A 19,072-nucleotide genomic window follows, 5' to 3' on the forward strand; every position below is an offset into this window, starting at 1 on the left:
TTATAGCCCTGGAATACCCAGACTTACTCCTGAACACCTACAACGCATGCTTGGCAACTGGCACCTTTTCCGCGGTCTGGAAACGGCAGAGATTGGTTCTCTTAGACAAAGGTAAGGGAACCCCCATAACACCTTCGTCGTTTAGACCACTCTGTATGCTAGACATTGCTGGAAAACTGCTCGAGAAGCTCATACAAGGGAGACTTCGCGACGACATCGACCGTGCTGGAGGTTTTGCCACCAACCAGCATGGCTTCCGGAAAGGTCATTCGACAGTCGGAGCGATCAAGAAAGTCATAAAGACAGCAACACAAGCATGGTCTGGTAGCCTCAAAGCTCGTAAAGTATGTCTTCTCCTCACGCTAGATGTCAAAAACGCATTTAACAGCGCAAATTGGGGAGACATTTTAGACGCTCTGGAGCACAAGTTTGACGCGGAGCCAGAAAATCTGGCACTAGTCGACAACTACCTTGACGATAGAAAGCTAATAGTGGAAACTACTGAAGGCCCACAAGAATACGCCATAACGGCTGGCGTGCCGCAAGGCTCAATAATGGGGCCTGATCTATGGAACGCAGACTACGACGAGCTTCTTGAAATCCCGTTGCCAGAGCAAGTAGAGCTAACAGGCTTTGCAGACGACGTTGCAGCCACTATAGTGGCGGACAGCGTGGAAGAGGCCGAACTGCTAGTTCGGGAAACCATCGACACCGTCAAGACTTGGCTCGATAAGCATCACCTGAAACTCGCCAAACAGAAAACCGAGATGGTCGTTTTGACCCGTCAAAAATGGTTTCCAAAACCATTCGCTATGGACATGGGAGGAACAACGCTGACGTCAACAAGGGCCCTGCGGTATCTAGGGGTAATGATAGACGAGAAACTATCTTTCCGTGAACACCTCGACAGTGCATGCAAGAAAGCCAGCAAGACTGTGTCTAGCCTAGCACGAATTATGACCAACACCATGGGACCAAGAACAAAAAGAGAAGAGTTCTTCTAGAAGCAGTCCACTCGGTACTGCTTTATGGAGCGGAGATATGGGCAGACATATTAAAGCAGAAGACCTACCGGCGAAAGATCGCAGCAGTACAGCGGCGAGGCGCTCTCAGGGTTGCCTGCGCCTACCGCACAGTTTCCGAAGCGGCTGTATTGGTCATTGCAGGAGCCGCGCCCATCGACCTATTAGCGTTCGAAAGAGCAAAACTCTATGACGCTAAAAACAGTGATGATAACATGAAGGACGCAAGAACGAGGATAAAGGCGGAAACGCAGCAAGAGTGGCAGGACCGATGGACATCGGGAGAGACGGGCAGATGGACGGCGTGCCTGATCCCAAACATCAACGTCTGGCTCTCTCGGAAGCACGGGGATACGGACTTTTTCCTGACCCAGCTATTGACGGGACATGGGCAGTTCAATGCCTATCTTTTCAAGATGGGTTTGCACAGCACACCAACGTGCAAATACTGCCCGGATAAAATCGACGACTCCGAACACACATTCTTCGAGTGTGCTCGATGGAAGGACTACAGAAGAAACACTGAAGAGATCATAGGCACCAGGCTCTCCCCCTCAAGCCTGGTGACCTATATGATCAAACAAGAGGAAAACTGGTCAGCTGTTGCAGTTTATGCACAGCACCTCCTGAAAGACAAAATCGCAGAAAGGGACCAGTAGCCAGGAGTAGGCGTCGTGAGACGCAGCACGACTGGATTGAAGTAATGCTAACGCGGTTCCAATCCAGTCCTCCCCGTACCATCTAGGGGAGAGGGGAAGAGGAATGTTTTTTTTAGTGGGTAAAAATCTCCACACTACCGACTATCGATATCTGCCGGAAGATGGGCGGCAGAGTTAACGATACCGGTGTCTTTTGAAGATCTTTTTTGTACCTCTTTATAAAAACACACACACACACACACACATACATACATACAGACACCGTGACAACCTCGCAGGGATAGTCAGGGAAGCTTCCTGTGACCTTCAAACGTCGAGATCTGATGAAAACTCGATTTTCGAAAAACGGGGTGAAAACAATAACTTCCCGATTTTTGAAAATCTTTGATTTTCTTAGCGGGAAGTTAAAAATAGAAGCTGCTGAAGAAAAATCTAAAAAAAACGAAGAAAAATCTAAAAGAACGAAGAAAAATTATAAAGAAGAAAAAGAAGTTAGAGCGAAGAAAAGAGTCACTCCGAAGAAAGGGACGACATCAAAAAAAACAAGAACACCAAAGAAGGATATCATTGACTTCGAGAGCACCAAAGCTACCAAAAGTGTGACACTAACTAATAAATTAATGATCAAACTTAGTACTTATTATGGCTTAGCTATTATGAGAAATGAAGACTCTGTTGAAAATATGAGAAAAGCTATATGGGCAACTTATTATCATTTGATATCAACTAATGAAGAGCTCCAGCATTCTTATTGCCTAGAGGGTCCCGATTCCTGGTGAAAGTATCAAAAATTGAAATCTGAAGGTCATGAAGATACGTTTGTTCATCCACCTGCTTTCGATAAAGACACTGCAAATCTTTTGGAACCAATTTACGAAGATCTGTCATCAGATGATCTTTTGGAAAGATGTTTAGAAAGAAACACACAGAATAATAACGAGGCTTTTAATCATTGTGTTTGGAGTTTTGCACCAAAACATATTTTTGTATGCCAAAAAACGTTAGAAATTGCTGCATCTACTGCAACATGTATATTTAACGAAGGATTTTTCCCAGTACTAAAGATATTGAAAGTCATGGACGTTACGCTCGGCCCGTGCGCTGACGCGTTTGCAAAATCTTACAATAAATCTCGGATTGCAAAAGCGGAAAATGCCACAGCAATGTCATCGAAAGAAGCCCGAAAGAGTCGAAGAGCGGACAAAGTTGCGGAGAATGATGCCTATGAAGAGGATGAAGGCATATTATACGCTCCAAGTATAGACGATTGACGTAAGTATAAGTTTACATATGAAAATTTGTTGTTGAACTTTAAACGCGTTTTTCTCAAAACATTGTTTTTCTGGTCGGCCCGGGTCCTAACTTTTTTTCTACTGAACCGATTGCTTTCAAATTTTAACAGGCTGTTTTACACACTTATAGTTCTCTTCGGTACTAACGAGAATTTTTTTTACCCCTAACTTTTTATTTTACAACCCTTTCTTTGCTAAAATAAAAGGACTTTTTTTTCAAAGTCCGCCATTTTATTATTAACCCTTGAAATTTAACTTCAGTAGTTCCGACCAGAATGACATGTCTATAGATTAAGAATTAAGAATATTTGATTTCAGATAACATCAAGAGCCAAAATCACCCGGGCCACCCACGTGCATTTTTTTCGACGTTCCAACTTCGAGTGACAATAATAATAGTAATAAACTATTAAATTTTTTTAAATAAATTTTTTTTTATATTTTCAATATGTAAATAAAAACACTCTAAATATTCAAGATAATTCATTTTTATTTTCCTATAAAAAACCACTCTCCAAAGAAGTCATGAAAATAGGCATAAGTTACCAGACTACTTACTACTTACTACCTACCAGACTACTTACTACCTTAAAAAACTATTTAGCTGCGTGAGAGAAACCCGGTCACTAGCTAATTGGGCGATCCGCACACTTCGGGGTCAGGAAGACGAGAGTGAGTTTATGCGAAGTTCTTCTGGGCCTCGAATTTTCGGGCGTTTCCAAATTACTATTTGGGGGGAAACAGTATCCAATTAGCTGTCTGTTTCCCTTAGATTCTACCCTCTCTTCCGAGTTTTCTAAAGATGTTCGCTTGAACTCCCTTTTTTGGGCCCAGAGGGCACGATGGGCCTCTCTCTCTCTTACTTATAGATTATAGGTGTATCTATGTATTGGTGTACTCGCAAGTATATTTACATGCACACAAATACATAGTTTCCTTATTTATCTAAATATTTTTTTCTACTATAGTTTTTACTAATTTATTTATTTATTTAATTATTTATCGTTAATAATATCCATTTTCAATAACTAGTTACTATTCTTACGATATTATTGTTTAAGTAATTATTGTTATTCTTCAATTGTTTTTATTTAATAATTATTTAAATATTTCCTATTGTTTCAATTATTATTTTCTTTCAATAATTACTTAAATAATTTTCCTAGTTATTTTAACATTATTTAATAATTTATTTCTAACATTTATTATTATTTTCAGTTCTTAAAATATTTAATTTTAAAAGTTTTAAATTATTTGCTTCCCTTTTACAATTTATCTTCTAAAAAAAATTATCAAAAAATTACGACTCTTCCACCACAAGGTCTCTGAGTGACGCTCGGGTAAAAATCCCCTTGAGGAAAACTCAGTACCAACTAACGAATATAATTAAATAGATCCTTGAATTATTACCAATCAAATAATTTTTAATCGGTCTATTTCTAGCCTACAGAGTAATTTTAGATACCTTGATAAATAAAACGTCGATCTAACTCACTACTTGAAATTGAAGTCCTAGGTCCCTCTTTTATTCCATGGCAGACTGTCCGGCGATTACACCACTTCTCCCTTTTTGCAATGCACGGCTCACCTATAATAACCCGAAACTACCCCCTCCTACTCTCTCTTTAGGCCCGAAGATCGAGACGAGCCAGTGCTGCGTCGAACAATTATCGATATCTGGCGACTTCTCGATTTAGGGTAATTTTACCCTGTTACAACCCAGTGACGAAACGTAGATCTAGATGTTTCTGCCGCACACACTTATACCCCGTACCAAATTACACACATGACCCGGACACAACTAACTTTTACTTTATCTATACTAATATTGTAAAGAGGAAAGATTTGATTGTTTGTTTGTTTGTTTGTTTGCATTGAATAGGCTCCAAAACTACTGAATTGATTCAAAAAATTCTTTCACTGTTGGAAAGCTACAATATCCCCGGGTGACATAGACTATATTACATCATAATTAATGTTGAAATTTTTGTTAAATACCCGTGCGAAGCCGGGGCAAACTGCTAGTATTTTATAAAATTATATTCAAACAATTTAATTCAATACGCCAATAATTTTCAATAACAATATTCAGTCACTAGTACAATAAATTATTACTCAGTACTTCAAATTAATAAATTAATTCCTTAATATTCCTAAATTTAAACTTTAATTCTGATAATCAATTTGCTAAATAAATTCTTAATAATTTCCTGAACTTAAGTTATAATTCTAATGAAAATAATTTCGTAGAATTAATTTAATCTTAATAATTAATTTCAAGAATAAATTTTTAATGTATTTCAAACTTAAGTTAAATTTCCATAAATAATTATCGCATTGATTAAATAAATCATTCCAATACAATGCGTCGTAATAATATTAAAATTCGCAATATAAAAATTTACTAAATGTATTCGTTTTATAAAATAGATGCTTCGATATTCATCAGTTTTAGTTATGACCTTGGGTACCTTACTTAGAGTGACCTACAGTACTGCAGTAATTCTCAACTGAATTTTTGTGTGAACACGTTAGGTATATTTTTTTCAAGTTGTAAAATTAATTATTTTATTTTATAAAAATTAATTGATTATAATTTTACTTGGACTAATCCAACCGTAGAAATTATTTTAGATGTTTAATAAATTGAATAAATTAATTTTGGCCAAACAAAATTCTCAACTATCAAATGAAATAATTATTTACCACAAGGTCACCTGGATGATTTTCGGGTATGACGCCCTATGAAAATCATCCAGAACTAAAATAAAAAATATTTTTAATCTTAATTAAATTAAAAATAGAGAAGAGGTGAAATAGACTGGGTACCCAGCACCGCGGTCTACTATCCACCCACGAAGTAAATTCGGTACCTTGTTGCAACGAAGATCTTACAAAAATCCTGAAGCCGAAGTACTGCGTATTCTATTAAGCTCCCTCGTCGCTTCCTTGTTCACTTCGGAGACCAGACTTGTACCATTCCTTGATGATTATTTCTTACCTATATAATTCAAAAGGCATTAGTATAAGATCTTTATGAAATAATGGTAAGATTACAAGTGCATCGCTTTGTTCCAGAAAAAAGACGCGAGCGACTCAATAATTACTTTTTACAATTTTATTTCAAGGCACACGACCCGGTGGTTACAAGTCTTCTGTCCGGTGCACTACCCGGCTCACACATGCGAACCCAAAACTACCCCCTCTCTACTCTCTCTCAAGACTCGAAAATCGAGACGCGCCAGTGCTGCGTCGATCATTCATCAATATCTGGCGACTTATCGATTCAGGGTACATTTACCCCGTTACAATATCGCATTTAAAAATTTCGAAAACAGTATGCTATTAACAACCACTAGATTTTCAAGCTCGATGAGCTCAAAAACGTATGAAAGTTTCGTTTTTGAGTTCAAAGAGCTAAAAACATCGGAATAGATCATTTTCAAGCTTTCTCAACTCACACATAGAGGGAAGTTTCAGTGATAGCCTGGAGAATCAACTGTGTTCTAGATTTTTTTTCAAAAGTCATTGATTTTTTATTTGAGAATGAAATTTCATTAGTACATCTTCTGTTTAAGATTTTATAAAATTCGTCCACGGAATATTCATTCGGTCGTAGAGCCGAAGCTCCTCAGGACTATCGATATAAAGTTTATAACTTTTCGAGGTATACCGTACAACAACGTATAAGATAATATATGAATATTTAAGATAATATAGGCACAGTATTTTGCAAAAAGTGATTGATTTTATTTCTCCATATAATACAGAAACTTTTTTTTTTTTTAATTTTCACTACTTTGCAAATTTTGAAAGATAGAGATCGAAAAAAAACATCCGCTTTTTTGGGAACTAATAGTGATATATTTTCCAAATAGAGTATCGTTTTGACGGATTTGAAAGTAAATTGGAATGATATCTGGGGATTAGATCAATGTAAGAAAGTCCTACAGGAAGCAATTATTTATCCTTTGAAATATCCAGAGATCTTTAGCGACAAATTTTCGTCATGGCAAGGAATCCTATTGTATGGACCACCTGGAACAGGTAATAGCATTTGTGCCTAAAATATGTAATTATGCAATAAAATTTTATTTATCACTTATAAAATTAGATTATTTTCTTTGAAAACTCAATTTATATATTTATTTTGTCGATAATTTTATTAATTTTTTGTGCCACAGACATTTATCTTTTGTGCCACAAATTTATACACAAATGGAAAAATTATACATTTAAAGTATATTTAAACGATTTTTTTAATCCAATTTTTTTAGTAATTCCTACCATTCCTACTAATATTATATGTATATGTGAATGTACAGTTGTTTGTTACGATTATACGCCAAAACTACTGAATCTATCGGGATGAGACTGCAATCATTCGACGCGGAATTTTTCGTGGATGGTTATAGGCTACTTATTTCATGGATCAACTTTTAATTTGAATTTGAATTTTAATTTAACTTTAGACAGTTAATAAAAATAAAAGTGAGGCATTTTCTTTCAATTATATTAAATATTTTCCTTACAATCAGCTAAAGACCCACTCACACATTCCTGCGCCTCCAAATACACCCTCCCACGCATCCACCTACAGGCTCCGATTGAAGGAGATTACCATCTATATAGTCACTTATCACAAAATCTCGGGAACCATAGGCATTAAAAACTTGAAATTTGGTAGGAATATTACTTTTGCCATTTAGAGGTCAGCTAAGAATGGATTTTATAAAATTCCTCAATAAAAAAATCAATAAAAAAAATTAAATTCGGTCCGTCGGTGGCTCGCAAATTTCCCAATTAATGCATAATTAATAATACAATGGAATAAACAATTAATTTTTCCAAAATTAATTAATAATTAAACAAATAAATAAAAAAATTAAATTCGGTCTGTCGGTGGCTCGCAAATTCCCCAATTAATTTGCCATAGCAAATTAAATACAATATAGCTTTAATTCGACGATGATTCGCAAAATAATAATTCAAATAATTCAAAAATTCAACAATTTGGCGGGATCGCGGCAGATAACTAAGTACAGTCGGTAAATCGACTAAGCTTGCGGGTAGTTGAAGCTCGAGATAAGTTTGGGCCCATGCTCGGAGATGGCGCGTCGGTCGGGCTAGCTGTCATACACAGCTCCAAATTTCTCGGGCGTTACGTTTAATAACAACAACAAAAAAAAATCACGTTCGATTGTCGGCATATATCAATGATCCAACCAATACGACCATTAACAATAGTAATAATAATGTCACACAGTTGGTTCAATGATAGCGTCTCGAACAAAAAAAAATAACAAAAAAAATTCATAATAAGAAGCGAACGCTCGACTTGGAATCTACGTTTTAACTTTACGAACACACACAAATACACCCCGATGGTACCGTACCTCTGAGTATCGTCACACACGCCTTTATAATCCGAAAGGAATTCAATAAGTACTTTCGTAAAAAAAATATTAAGAAAAAAAAATTACACCAAAAATCAAACTGGTGAAATTTACTAAAATTGATCGCGATATCGCAGTGAAGACACCCTGGGGCTAAATTAGCGATCAGACTCACCCTGCGGCAGCAGTGAACCCCTCGGGTCGGTACTCGTCCAGGTAGCTGACTCTCAACGAAGTTGGCGGGATAGCAGGCGAAATAGCGTCAATGTCTCGGTGATGGCGTCTCCCACGTACACGTAATAATACTAATTAATCGTCACTCGGCAATAATCCACACAGTGGTCGTGAACAATAGCTTCGACAAGGTACAATCGTAAAATAAATCTTAACAATGTGCAATATTTAACTCAGTAATGGTGGTTAATTGCGTTGTAAAATATTTTAATGCTTATAGCGGAATTTGTGCGACTAACAGGCACGGCGTTCAGATCAGAATTATCAATTATGGCTGCCTCCTCGGCAACATGTGTTCTCTAGTTTTCCGTTAGTTCAAAAAACTCGCATCCAATCAGCTCACGGCTTCTTCTAGCCGGCCGTTGTATTACGGGATGCGTTTAGTACTCCATTGCGATCGATGATTGGTCGATATATCACTCGGTTCGGCTTACGACATCCAGGTGGTGCCTCGCTCGACTTAAGTTGCTCAAACGTCGTTCGTCATTCGTCGGTTTCAAATTTTGCTTCCCTCTCGCCCTGGTCCTCCTCCAGATGTCACGCTGGTCGTTGATGGCTCTGTGTAAATTCGCGGGTTCGTCTGATCGCTTCAACTTAATTTCGCTCTCACTCTCACATACTCTCTACAATAGTCACACTCATTCCTGCATACTTTTCAAATTCAGCGCGGTTTCGAGTATGAGCCTTACCTCGAGCTTCACACTCTGATCAGGAGGCCGCTTGGGGCGACACAGTCGCGTCGAATCTCCGCATTCCTTCAGCTGAGCCAAAATAATTAATAATGATAAAGAAAATTAAAATAAACAAATAGCCAAACTAGTCTTTTATCATGGAGAATTTTTCCCATGTCACAATATATTATATATATATTATATATATATATATATGTATATATGAAAAATATATACATATATATATATATATAATATATATATATTAAGGTGGCCCGAAAAAACCGACTATTTTTTTTTCTTGAGTGAAAAAATTTTAGTTTTTGATGTTTTAAGAGCCCTCTCCAAAAGACAGCTTAAAAAAAAATTTTTAAGATGTGACAGGTGGGCCTACCCTCCCGTTTATATCTCGATACTAAATCTATATCTGTAAATCGATATATTAAACGGCCCAACTTGCCCTCATGAAATAGGAACTCTCGTCTTCTGTGATCGGTCAGCAAGATTAAAACTTACTTAGAATCTCGAGGCTTCTACGAATTGGATATGCACGTGGTGCTGAAACGACAGTTTTATCAATGGTCATTTAACAATACCTTGCGCATTAATACCGATTTTCCGCTGATTCAGGGAACATAAAAGTAGTAACGTTAATCCGCGGGCGTAATAATATGAGTTCTTTTCGCGGATTAACACTAGCTTGGCGCAAGAATACAATAATCGGCAACGCCCGCGACGAAGGATATATAAACTCGATCATCCAGGAGACGCCAGCTTTTGCGTCACCTACAGTCAGTCAGTCGATTAGTCTGTCCGAATCTATATCGAGTCCGAATAATAGTACCGAGCTTAATTGTCTAAATTAGACTCTCATTCTCATTGCTGCTACATCTGTCTGTGTAAAACAATGAAAAATGTTGAAAGAGTGGAAAAGCGGGGATCAGGTTTAGGTCTGGATATCTCAATTAAAACGCGTAAATTATTATCAAAATTAACACTATAAATTTATTAATAATAGATACACTAAATATTCAATATGTTAAATAGCGGATTGTTTAAATAAAAGCGGATTTATAATATACAGCGTGGGTAGCACAAGCGATACCGGTTGACACGTGGGTGAACACTCTGCCGGCACTGTAAAAGCGGTGAAATAAAAGCACAAATAACACAATTTATCTGTAACAAATTAGAGCGAATTATTAGCGGTTAATTTAAGCAATTTAAATTATAAAAATAGCGAAATGCGGTTAATTAACAATAAGCGAAAGTAAAGCGGAATTAATGGTGACTTGTTGCAAAAAAAGCGTGGAAGCAAAAGATAATAATAATAGTTCGTCTTCTTCCTCGTTGACTTGGGGAAGAAGGCTATTGCGCATGTCTAGCGGGAGCGATCAGCCAATAAAGCGGTCGATCCATGGCGTGATCGAGAGGCTGATTTTCCATTGGCGGTTCGATTTTGCGGGAACTAGCGGTGAACAGGTGCGTCTCTTGAATTTGGGAGTCCCCCAGGAGCGAGTTAATCGCTACTGGGCCTTGTTCACCGAACAGTCTCCGCTATAGAATCATTGCGTTTTGCTGTTAAATTGATCTTAATATTGGAACTGTGTTTTATCGTGAATAATTAGTTTGTAAAAGAGACTCTCAGGGCCATTCAGGGTAACTGCCATGCTTTGGGGACGCCCAATAAACAATCATTAACATAATTCACCTGTATTCTTCATTCGCGAAGTGACCCACACCCTTTTCCATCTTATAAATAAGTTCCTGTGAGATACTGAGTTAGTCCGGATGTCTGATACGTGAAAGGTAACAGATCCAGGAGTAAGCCCACACGTAACATGAGAGGTCACTCCAAATTTTTTAAAATTTTAAAAATCGTCAAAAATCGAACTTTTTTTTTTTAATTTTTTTTCTCGTTACGGTATAATTTTATAGACTAAAAAAAAATAAGTTTCTAAAAATTTGAGTTCAAAATTTAAATTTTGAAAGGTTGCTCATAATTTTTTTCAATTTATTAGTGCATTAGTTTAGATTTTTTCGAGCGACTTTTTACAATTCGAATTAAAATTCCATGCATTTTTTTTTTATTTAGTACCATAATCGATAAACATACATCACGAGATGATCTAAAAATCAAGCACAATACGGATAGTAACGTTTTTGGTGCGCATCATTTCTCGCGCACCTTTCACTTTTCAGTTGTGTGTGTATGTATATATACTTGTGTGTAGCGAGCACACACAGTATACTGCGTGATAGCTTATAGTCTAGTCAACAAGTGCCTTTCTAATCAACTTTTTTCAGCAGTCTCCGAAAATTATGATTGAGTTGTGATTCGATTCAGCATGGCATCTAGATGATTTTCGAAAAAAATGAAGTTCCGCTTGCAAAAATTGCAGAAGTTATTTAACAATTAACTAAAAAAAAAAATGGGGTTTAGATTTTGCAAATATCTCAAAAACTAATAAAGATTTTTCAAATTTAAAAAAAGATTCAAAAAGAGGAGGAAATTTCCTTAAAAAAGTTTTGACTCCCGAAATTGTAGGACTAATATTTATAATTTTCCCAGAGGGTTGAAAATACGCCCGAAAACGGATACTTCGGTTTGCGCAAGCCACGCCACCTTCGGTCCCTCAATGAATAAATATTATTTAAACTTATTAAATGTGAAAATTAAAAATTGAAAAAATTCAGGTGCCCACAGGACAGATCAATAAATAATAATCCGTGGTCAAAAAATTTCTATCGTGATTTTTCAATAAGATTCATTAATTAATTAACAATTTTTTGTAACACGAACATTAACATTGCAAGTGCGATAATTATTAAACTATTAATATAAGAATTTTTTCCGTTCGTGGAGCTATTTTTTAAAGATCTTAGAAAAGATTCCCGTTGGAAAAATTAAAAAATTGTTAATTTTCGTTTTTTTATTAACAATTTACTAAGGTGAAAAATTACAAAGCTTTATTAAACATTGAAAAAAAATTTTTTTTTATATAATATTATTATTGATCCATTTTCTTATGATCAGAAGCTAGTTAAAAATGATTATTAATAATTTTTACCTCCTATTGTTTAAAAAACTTTTATTAACAAATGCGTTGTTTATGAGATAATTCAAAATTTTTTTTTGATAATATAATCTTTGTTGATAATTATGATTTAAAAAAAACAAACAGTTTTTTAAAAAAATTTTTTACTGCTTAGAAATGCATTTGTTAATTAACAATTAATTGCAAAGGTGATTAAGAATTAACTGAAAAAGGGAGTTTAGTTTTTTACAAATCTTTTAACAACTAATAAAGATTTTTAAAACTTTTAAAAAAATTCAAAAAAAAGAGGAAATTTCCTAGAAAAAAGTCTGGACTCCCAGAACTGTAGAACCAATATCAATAATTTTCCCAAAGGGATGAAAATACGGCCAGAAATGGGTGCTCTGGCTTGCGTTAGCCATGCCTCCTTTGAACACTTGATTAATAAAAATTATTTTAACATATTAAATATAAAATTTAAGAATTAACAAAAATCAGGGGTTTACTAGATAGATAAATGAACAATAATCCGCCTGAAAAAAGTTTTATCACAATTTTTCAATATAATCGTTCGTAAGGAGTAAACTCTAGTCGTGCGTCGGAGCTGACACACACGATTTTTTTTTTTGAGTCTCGAGTGAAAAAATGTTAATTTTTGATGTTTTAAGAGCTCTCTTCAAAGGACAACGTAAAAAAAAATTTTTAAGAGTCATTCCAAATTTTTTTAAATTTCAAAAATCGTCAAAAATAGAATTTTTTTTTTTTAATTTTTTTTCTCGTTACGGTATAATTTTATAGACTAAAAAAAAATAAGTTTCTAAAAATTTCAGTTCAAAATTTGAATTTTGAAAGGTCGCTCATAATTTTTTTCAATTTATTAGTGCATTAGTTTAGATTTTTTCAAGCGACCTTTTACTATTAAAATTTAAATTCCATGCATTTTTTTTTTTTATTTAGTACAATAATCGATAAAAATACATCACGAGATGAACTAAAAATCAAGCACAACATAGAAAATATAATTTTTTTTAATTTAATAATTTTATTTAATCAACCGCCAGGCGTGGGTTCGAATCCCAAGCTGGTCTTAGAAACCAGCTTGGTTGAGATTTGACCTTGCCGCATAGGTTAAGATTTTTTCAAACCAAAAAGACCCCAACGTACCACTCCCAACACTTAAAATCGGCGATATGACTAATTAAAAAAAAAAAAAAAATTATGAGCGACCTTTCAAAATTTAAATTTTGAACTGAAACTTTCAGAAACTTATTTTTTTTGGTCTATAAAATTATACCGTAGCGAGAAAAAAAATAAAAAAAAAATTCGATTTTTGACGATTTTTGAAATTTTAAAAAACATTTAAAATGAGGTGACATCAGGACGTCCACATAAAATTTTTTTCAAAACTTTTTTTTTTTTAAATAGCTGCATGAAATGATTTTAGAGAGTAAAAGATGGTTTAATTTAAGTGTTTTCTCGGTGTATATCTACTTATATTATTATATAAGTGTTATATGGTTGTGATAGAGGTATTTAAAGATCACAAAATTGCTTGCCCTTGACGACTCAAGTATAAAGCACAACCTTACGCGCTTCACGCTATGAGGCGTGCAATACCGTGATAAAAGCCAATACAACCAAAATAAAAATTGTACTTACATAAGGAAGAAATCTAGTCAATCTCATGGTCAAACGATGGCGCTTAAGACGTTAATGATGAATTTGAAAGAGGCTAATTATTTTGATGTTACGAATAAACTCCAATTTATTAAATTAATAAATAAATGCTAAATTAATGAAAATATTGATTAAATTGTTTCTCTGGTACAAAAAAATAACTATCTGAGTACATGCATGAGAATGTAAAAGTAAATACATGCAATTTAAAAAAAAAAAAAAATTTCAATTAAGAAAGAAAATAGAACGAAACGTCTGTCTACGATCGGATTGGTCTAAAATTTTCTATATTAGTCCAAGTTTTCTTGAGAAGTTGTAACGGAGTGATCGTTACTCGGTAAATTCCCCTATTTTGGTACCCAGTTATTTATCGACTGCTCACAGTGCGCTGTCATCTAAAGCTCGTTTAGAGCTAGTAAGAAAGGCCCCAAGGTGGAGAAGCCGGCGTAGTAGTAGTGGGGAAAGCAGAGGGAGCAATAAGTGTAGAACTAAATTTGGTAAGAATCATTGTGACTGAGTAGCTCGAATGGACGAGACGCAAATTTTTCCAAAACAAAGCACAGGTAATTATTTTTATTTCGCTCAAGATACAGTAGAACGGAGCGATACAAATCAATTAATTTATTGCTTGCTAGGCCTTCTGCCAGCTTGCGTAAATTGATTTTAATTAGTGATAATTTCTAATGCTTATTTGCGGTTACAGATTTTGTAAAGTATTCGAGGAACGTGTGACGGTGACCTGGGTCTCGCCGCCAAGTAGATTCATCCACCAAGGAGGGACTTGTACCAGCAACGACGACAAGAAGTTGTATCTCCTCGAAGGAGTTCATTAACGTCGTAAAGAAAAACTCCAGGTACAAATAAAATGTCTCAATAATCTCTTGGTGATGCGGTATCAGCCAGGCATTGAAGTCGGCTGAAGGTCATCGCCATTTCACGTTCGGTCACAATTATTAGTTTAAGTATTATGTCGTAGAATTTACTTAATTATTATGTTGAAATTTATTTATTAGAATTTACTTGGAATATTATTTGGGATATTATTTAAAGTATTATTTAAAATATTGTTTAGAATATTCTTTAGGAGGTTATTAAGAATTTATTAAAAATAAAATTCAGAATGAAATTAAGAAAAGTCCAGAATAAAATTAAAAATGAAGTTGAAAGCAAGCCAGGAATAATTACTAAATAGTTAATTAACAAAACCAGGAATTATTTCGGATTGTTAATTAACTACCTAGGCAGAGTTTGGACTGACTTTACCAGGAATAATTTCGGTTGGTCATTTCATGACTTCGGTGCCATGTAGAACAAAATGTCGTTGATAATCGAGTTGGTCGGATTTATTTAATTAATTACTTAAAATAAAATCAGTAAAATGTTTTAGAGGAACTTTAGTAAAAATCATTTGAAGTAAAATTTATTAAATTCGGGAAAGTAATTTATAATAAAATTAAATTGTTTAAAATAAAATCATTTGCAATCAATTTAGAATCAGTCAAAATTGCTAGAAAATTGTTCGTGTAAATTTTTTAATTAAAAGTAGAAAATAAAACTTGTGAAAATTCGTCAGAGAAAAAAAATTACACCAAAAACTTGCGACAGAGACGCAAGACCGAGCGAGAGCGTCAGCCATCTTGTCCCACGTGAAGCGCTGGGTAGAGGACACTCAAGGTCGAGACTAAAATCGTACTGTGTTGCTAGGCAGAAAATAATCCTCGAATAAAATAAAATAAAATAAATGCTAAGTTTTTCGTGCAACACAATAGAACGTAAAATAAAATAATGTAGAGAAAGTAAAACTCGATTATTGAATGACAAGTAAAACAGTTTAGTAAAAATTAATTACATAAAATCAATTGATGAATTTTAGTTGATAACAAATTAAGTTCTTAATTAAATAAAATAATCTGGACACAAATTAGAAATATTCGGAGAACAACCAAACAAATAATTGACAAATTCTGGTAAAATAAATTATCCAAAGTAAAATAATTTAACACAACAACTTATAAAATAAATTAAGTAAGTTCAATAAGAATAAAATTTCGTAAATCTCGGATTTAACCAACATTGTTGGCAGATTATTAAGACCTCTGTCATTAGATTTTAATCTATTAATTCAAGATACGAAGACCTCTTGTAATTAAATATTTATTGTTGTATTATTAAGACCACGGCAATAAATTAGTAAATGATTTTAATTTGAAATTTGGAATTGGATTAGGATTTATGAAACAAGTTAGGAACTCGGATTTAGCAAATTAATGAATGGAATAAATAGATCTAGGTATTAAATCGGATTTCATTTAATTTTGGGAAATTAATTTTTGTTAAATTGGAAAATAAATATATAAGTTTTAATCTGTAAAGTCCGGGGAAATATTTAATGTGTTTGGAAATTTAATTAATAGTGTGGGTGGGTTAGTGTTAAGTATTGCAGTGTAGCCTAGGGATTCATGGTATCCTCCTCTGCTTCCTGGGCGCACTTAGAAGCCGTTGTATAGACGCCGGATTTGGGGTACAACGGTAGTAAGATAGAAACCGCGGTATAGACGCTCCATATGAGGGTACTGTTCGGGAATAGACACTATGATAGAAACCGTGATAGGACGCTCCATAAGAGGATATCATCGGGATTAGTTTCATTTAATTATTTTGTAAGGGGTTTTATTGTGTATTAAGGGTTGGTTAAATAAAATGGATTGTAAAAATGAATTTCTTGTTATAATTTCTGTTTCCTTCCTGACAATCTCTTACGACCCTGAGTGTTCACTCCATGTTCTGAGCCAGTTTCTGGATACTGTGGGAAAAATCCAGTGGTGCCTTAAATAAATTAAGAGGCGACCAAGAGAGCGGTTGATCCCCGTTTCAAAGTTTTTCCAAAAAAATCGAAGTGGGCATACAACAATCAAAAAAATGTTTTTTTTTTGCTTAAAACTTTAAAAAAATAGGAATAAATTAACGAAGATCAAAGAGGTATTTTTTTCTTGAAAGAGCATTAAAAAAACAAAAATTTTGAAAAAAACGGGACCCCGATAACTATATTTTTCGCGAAGTTATAGCTCGTTCAAATAAAAAATTTGAATTTTGGAAAAAATCAATATCTCAGAAACGGATGGTCAAAAAATTTTGAAAAAATTCATGAAGTTGTTTTTTGTCGGTATTGAAAATATATAAAATTTTCAAGAACATTTGAGAGGTCGACCTAAAAAAGTGGCCGATTTGGTATGAAATTGCAGCCGTTTTAGAATTATTGGCTGTATCATAGTATGGATGTAGATTTAATAATCATGATATTGATCAGTATTTCGTGTAATCTATTCGGGTAGGTCGTCAGTAAATATGTCACAAAGGCCCTGGGACGATAAAAATACTGAATCGGCCCCAGAAAGGAATCGGGCGCATAACTTCAGGAAATATTCGTACCCATGAAATACTTCGATACAGCAAGTTTCAGATTTTTATCTACTACCACGTCTGAATAAATCGAAAAATATTGAAAATTAGTAAAAATTGTTATTCTCTGCGTCTTGTTAATCGAATGATCTAGTAACCGAAAATGTTTTGGGGCATGATGGTAGCGTTTTGAAAAAAAAATAAGAGCCATATTTGTCCGTAAGAACCTAAAAAAAAACGAGCTTTTATTCTTAATTTTGATTTTTAAGCGTGTTACGATAATCGTAAAAATATGAGACTATTTTTTTGAATTCCCCATTCTATTTCCGACAAAATTGTGAGCTCGGGAAATTTTTTTAAGGGTACCACATATCAAAAAAAATAAAAATCGATTTTTTGCGCAAAAATCGATTTTTTTTATGAGTAACTTCTAAAATGATAAAATACAAAGCTTTTTTGAATATTGTACTAGTAAAAACAACGAAATAAATTCAGAACGCTTATATAAAAGTAATTGTTCTTTATTCAATAACGTCAATATTAATGTCTAATCTTATAAACTATGAAAAAATATATTAATTATATTAATCTGTTAACAATAAAAATCTTATGAACTCATGAATAGTCATCATCGCTATCTTTATCAATCACAGTAGTGACATTATCTTTATTGAATAAAGTTTTGAGTATTGCTGCTGGTCTCGGGATTTCAGCCAAATATCGGCCGTGCGCCAGATAAAAAAATATTGCAGCTACGTGTGAACAACAACCAATTGTCCTCAGTCCATTAGCACATTCTCAGTTATATTTTGATACTTCACTCCATCCAATTGTATTTGGTTTATAATCAATGAAACATCTGTCAACCTTTCTACCAATATGGCGAGATTGTACTTGAACTTTTAATATATTGGGCTTATCTCTGACAAACTGAATAGTGAAATTATGATTAATCCATCATCTCAGCTAAATATGATATTGCTTGTTTTTATTGATAGGAACCAGTAAACAAAAGTTTCAAATCTTTTTCAGTCATTTCTGGAAAATCTACCAAATCACTAGACAGAATTGTCTCAAATGGAAGTTTTTCCCTCTGCCAACCATTTTTGTCTACTTCTTCAGCTAGTGTATTATTATTAGAATCTCGAGATTTCATCATTTCAACAATTTCATCTGAATACTCTACATCAGAAATTAAACGTTTGTTGTACTGATTGTGAAGAAATGATGCAATTTTATAAAAACTACCGATTCTTGGTAACATTTTATTGTCGAACTTTTGGTCAAGTAGATGATATTTTTGTTTCAGCATTCCGTGAACTGCTTCGACTGCCCAACGAATTTTTGTGACATATCTTCACTCATTAGATTCAGCAGTTGTTAAACGATTTCGTTTGCCTTTTAAAGCCGGCATCATCACTTGATAACCTTTTTGTTTCAAGTGCGCCTGAACGTCATGAAATCCTCGATCAACAACAAAAATATCACCAGGTTTCAGTAGATTACAAATACCGTTAGGAGTATCAATGATGTCTTTCATAATAGAAGCGTCATTCACATTAGCAAGGTAGGGCCCTAACATATCTACAATAAATCCGTTTCTCGTACAAATGGTAAATGGCTTACATTACAATACTTTTTTCTGGCCAGAGTAAGACTTTTTTTGATACGCGTTATTCGAGCT

Source organism: Cotesia glomerata, linkage group LG2, assembly GCF_020080835.1.
Source record: "Cotesia glomerata isolate CgM1 linkage group LG2, MPM_Cglom_v2.3, whole genome shotgun sequence".
Classification (NCBI taxonomy): Eukaryota; Metazoa; Arthropoda; class Insecta; order Hymenoptera; family Braconidae; genus Cotesia; species Cotesia glomerata.